Below are 5,533 nucleotides of genomic sequence, written 5' to 3'. Positions count from 1 at the left end.
CTGGCAATAACAGGCTTGACTAGGACAAGAAACCATACCATTAAAACTGCAAAAGGAGTGCCTGTTCCAGCAGTGCACATTGAACGGTTGGATACTAAAGCCTGAAAATAGACTGATACGAATGTGCACTGCAACATTGTGTCAGCCTGACGAAACGACACAGCATTTTAGTTTGTTTAAGTGCAAAAATAACACTGGCAGTCGCTGCGAAAATGTGGCAAATAATGGCTTTCACAGATAAGTACACCATATACCGAAATTACACAGCATATTAGTCTATGTTTATGTGTAAAATTAGCACTGGCAGGCCCTGCAAAAATGTGGCAAACAGTGGTTTTCATAGAGCAGTACAGCATATATCGTACAAAGTTTAAAAGCTTGTATTTCGTTGTAAGGGAAACAATTTTGAGATCAGAGCCAATATTCTAATTACGGTGAGAAATACAAACCAGACCGACACACGCAATGACTAAAAAAGATTTAGCTCAGGAGCTCCTATGTAATGCACATAAACAGTAAAATAGTTTTTCTCGGCAACTATGGAATCAAATTTGATGAGGTTTGATACATTTAAAAATGTTTAAATCATAGTTTTACATTAAAACCATCAATATTTATTAAAATTTGCTGAAAATAGCAAAACTTGAAGGAAAAGGACTTAGTTTGCAACTGTAGAAACATAAAGAACTAGCGCAAGTTCGTTAATTCTGTAAATTTTCCTACTCAAATACATCCAAAATACAGCAATACTTTTGAGACAACCACAGCACTAATTTGAAGTTTGTGGCATTTGAGAATTCAACTTGTTGCAGGAAGAACTATTTGGCAGGTTTAAGAAAAATAACACCACGAAGCTTACTAATCCCCGTCTCTGTGCCAGAAAGAGATATCACAATTCTGCAGACTCCATCTGCTATGTCTAAAGTCAACAAACTTTATATATGAATTTACAGCTTACATGAAATTGTTGCAATGTTTGAGAGTTTCGCACATCTACTCATAAATTAGTGATTGTATATTAGAGCAGCATATGGTATCTCTAATTTGCCAGATTAAATTATGGTATTAGGTCCAACAGAAATGTGATCTCATTTTTTAGTTATGAGTAAGATTTGTTAACCTTACTGCTCTGTTTCTTCAAAATTTGCAGTTTTCATGAATTCGTATCAAAAGCAGACTAGTTGTCTGAAAATGTTTTATCATGGTACTGTGCTACGTGAATTATGCTTTTTCAAATAACATGTTTACTTTGATGCAATGATATTTCTTTATTTTATCTGATACCTTGCTGAAAAACTGCACAGTATTCACGAGATATGAATAAATAAATATTAAGTGAATAAGTAAACAAATAAATATTGCGGTTTGTCTTATCATTCCACCACCAGCATGACCTGTATGGAGCTTTGGCTACTGCTCACATGTTGCAAGTTCATTCTTACATGATCACCTGCTATTTCACTTCCCAGGAAAGGAGCGAGGAAAGGCTAGTTTTTGGCCTCATTTGGTCCGTCTAGTAACGGCGACGCTGGAGCCTGGAAAATACAATTGAAATTAATTTTCAAAAGGTGTAATGAACATTCAGCCATAATGTATTAGCAGGCACAAACATGCCACAAATATCTATATAGTTGTAGCATTATGCTAAGTTTCATTTCAGTATTTCAGAAAAAAATTATAACAGAAAAGTGGCAGAACACCCCACCTCCCCACCACTCTGCCAAACAGTGGCAGTTCTTTTGAGAATCATTTTTGACAATATCTTTACTTTCCCAAGATACTGTGACATCAGCACTGGGCCAATGTGCCTGGCAGTAGAATATCATTGCTGATGACAAAAAGCATCTCCAAACGACAACAGCCTAGTCACACATTAATCTCATCTTGCAATGACAACACATTCCCCATTTATAAGATTAAGCAAGCAGGAACACCCATGAGCTAAGAGTCCTATACAGACGTCACACTGTGCATAGGAAACAAATTTTTTGAAAAGAAGGGAATGACCTACTGGCTTCTATTGCTGAGCGGTAGACAAAATTAATATTCCATCCGCTGTTAGCCATAGTTGGTATGTACTATGCTTAATATGCCAATAATAAATTTCTCACATGGAGCTTGAGCAATCATGATGATGCATGTAAGTATCTATTGTATGGGGAACAATAATGTTTTAAGTTGTTTTCGCAAATTATGATGGATAACTGCCAATAAGTGGTATTTGGACCACAGTCGCAGTGTCACTGTCAGATACAATGGACACAGTATATTCGTGCTTTTTGAGTTATTGAAACAATTAGTTTCTAATCTAGTACAAGTATGTACACTGATATGTATCCTAAACGCAATGATAAGACTTCCCAATTGCAATTGAAAAGTTAATTCAGTTTAAATTAAAAGGGTCCTTCTTGCAACATGGCATGTGAAAAACAGAAAACAAAAATTATACTAATCATGTCTCTTTGAAAATTGATTGCATAACTGCTCTGTAGGTCAAGCAGAAAATTTAAGAAATAACGTGCCTAAAACTAGTTGCAACAAACAAATTTGTTCCTACGAAGGTTGCAGACAATTCAGTAAACAGATTGTGACCCAGTCTTTTTATGTGGCATTCCTCAGCGAATTTGTTGGTCAATTGGTTGCCGCAGCTGAACAAAACAGATGAACAGTCTAAATCTGGCGTGCAGCCCCAGTCCCATCGGTGCATGGTCAAGTGGGACGAACATACTGATCCGGGGAGTGAATTATGGTGCTGTCTTAGGCACGTGTTGAGGCACCGGCCAATCTGCTGCATGTACATTTGACCAAATATACACATGATCACAAGAATAGACTACACTACCTCTGATAGACACAAGACAAATTTAGTGGTATCTAAGCAAGCCTTTCTTGTCGGGGTGCCTATATGCACAGCAGTGTGCAAGAGAACTGAGAAAGGCAAGCAGGCAAGGGAGGCTTGCTCGGTGAAAGATACCACCAAAATTGGCGTGTGTGTCACAGGCAGCGTACTGTATCCCTTTCACATGTGGTCAAGTGTACATAGGGCAAACTGGCCGGTATCGTATGTGTATAAGAGACCACCATATTTCATTCAAAAGACCAGTATGGTCATCCAACTTGGCCGTAAATTTCCACAGCGGGGCTTCATGTTGGATTACAATCGTTCATCTGTTTTCATCCACTGTAAAAACTGACAAGTGAAATCGATGAGGCATACCACATATATAGTAAGACATGTGGGTGAGCCGCCATTTTTAATGCAACAAACAAAAAAGGCATCCTGCGTAGGTCACAAGGTATCCATATCAGTCTGTGCCTATGTACTACTGAAGTAAATGCAGCATAGTAAATACTGACCATCATATTAATTTTCAAGAAATTAAAGCTCACCAAATGTGTATTTCGCAGTGGCTGTTACTAAGGGAACAGAGAAGTAACTGTAAAGATATCAATGAAAAACAAAGGTGTGCACACTACGTGCTTAGACCTGTGACATATTTAGTCCACTACACTTCGAATTCCTACGTGCACAGAAAACTGCACGAGATTGTAGCGCAAAAAGAAAAAAAATTATGCAAATAAGGGGTACAGCATAGGAAATAGTTTTCAAAGAATAAAACCACAATAAAGAGTCATAAATACACTACGTACAAAGCAAAAATTATATTTAACTTGCAGGTAAGCAACTTACGCAAAAGAAATACTAAACATCAGGAAAGGTTAGGTATAGTTTTATACAGAACACAATAATATGGGCATAATGGCTATGCACACAAATAGGTAGCAAGTTCAATAAGGTTGCATAAATATTTAGTCTCTTTAGTAAGCTGCAGTATGGAATGTGTTGACAAAATTCACCATGAATGACACCAAGCCCCCTTTTTGGAACACATACATTTCATACACACCTGACATGACCATCCAGATCACACGCCGAGCTGCTGCAGCCATATATCCACAGGGTCTGCATTTCTGGGGGCTCCTCGATCTTGTAGTTTACGTTGTGGGTCACGGCCTCGCCACTACAAAATGAGGTGTATGTTAGCTTATAGCAGTGGCACAATAAAGCTGTGATATCGTGAAAACATGCAATCAGCACGTAAAAGGGTCATGAAAACAATGTCTGCACTAATGTGGAAAGAGAGCAAATGCTTGAAATTATCGAATGCCATGACAATAGGGACCTCTACATCAAATAAAGTTTTGGACGCGCCGCAGCAGCAGATTACAATCTAATCTTTATGTTTTTTCCATTACTTAGTATAGGCAACGTTCCCCTGTCATGTTTAGTTAAGTCAGTTATGTCAACACATCTTGTCTTGGAAATAAAGCTGTACTAGTAGCAAGCTGTGATTGGCTTACATTTTTTCCGTAGAACTGTTCGTTAGCCAAAAACCTCGCAAGCAGAGATTGTGCACAACGTCGAAGCATTTATAAGTGAGGAAACGTCATTGAAGAAAGAATCGATGAAGCGGTAGACGGGTCGTTACTATGCAACTTTAGCAGACATGCGGGAGCTCACGCATAGCTGCACAAGGTGAACACGATTTCCGAAACTTTTCTCAGCGGAAGCAAACGCTTATCAGGATTATCAATTCCGCACTGTGGCAATAGAGTTGCGTACACAATTTTTACAACCAGCGCGTAGCAAGTATCAGCACAGGGTTCACTGTTGACGTGGGTGTTCCACTTGCTACGTTCGCAAGGCACTCTATACACACACGGGAAGCACACACAACACGGATGAACGCACGTGTAGTTGGCGAGCACGATTACTTACCGTTTCAACAGTACGGCGAGGTCGAAAGGCGCTCTCCAAGTTTCCAGTGATGCGTCTGCGATGTTACTTGCAGCAAACAAGCCGCTGGGTAGTGGACGAGCTGAGGCACGCTAATAATACGCATTACTTCTTTGCGCCGTCCACCAAGCTTTCCACGACAACCAGCGGAGACAAAGGGAACGCACTCTACGGCATGAAAATCGTTGGTCCACATTTAGCTGGCGCGCCACGCATACGGCGTGCTTACAGCGAGACTCAAGCCATCTTCTGGCACTTTCGTGCTCGCGAACTACGTCTCATTTCATTACAGCAAACCTAATAACACACGATCAAACAAACACATCGATGCAGCTCGCACAACAACCGTTGAAGACGGAGCAATTACAACACGCCGTACCTTCGTATTCTACCTGTCGCGTTGAATACGAAAATACCGGCGCTGCCAGCGCCGTCTGTATAATAGTGCGGCTGTTGTGGCCTCCGTGATTCCTACAATAATACCCACTACAGCAGGTTTTGTGCCGTTTTGGGCCGAACTACATACATATGTTGCTAGACAAGAAGAAGCATTGACATGCTCATATTGTGTGCTATAGTTTAGGGCAGAAATAAATTACATGCAGTATTCTTGCTTTTGAATCGCTTATGCCACATGTAGTCAGCAAAAAGCATGGCCTTCAAGATCCGGACAATTTACCCTGCGTAAGCTATTGCTGGGGTGTTATTTTAACAATTTCAACCTCGGTCACTGGC

General features: G+C 40.0%; 1 long non-coding RNA gene across 1 annotated transcript; it reads right to left on the bottom strand.

Annotated features, from left to right (window-relative positions):
- Nucleotides 1-697: 697 nt before the first annotated feature.
- LOC142583433 (uncharacterized) lies at nucleotides 698-5,188 on the bottom strand. The gene is made up of 3 exons (XR_012828624.1): nucleotides 4,781-5,188; nucleotides 3,909-4,022; nucleotides 698-1,535 (listed from the first exon to the last, which is right to left on the bottom strand). It is a non-coding gene; the product is annotated as an uncharacterized LOC142583433 (long non-coding RNA).
- Nucleotides 5,189-5,533: the final 345 nt, after the last annotated feature.

The sequence above is a fragment of the Dermacentor variabilis genome, chromosome 1 (assembly GCF_050947875.1).
Source record: "Dermacentor variabilis isolate Ectoservices chromosome 1, ASM5094787v1, whole genome shotgun sequence".
Taxonomy (NCBI): domain Eukaryota; kingdom Metazoa; phylum Arthropoda; class Arachnida; order Ixodida; family Ixodidae; genus Dermacentor; species Dermacentor variabilis.
The sequence above is the reverse complement of the archived record's forward strand: the minus strand, read 5'-3'. Positions and strand labels throughout refer to the sequence as shown.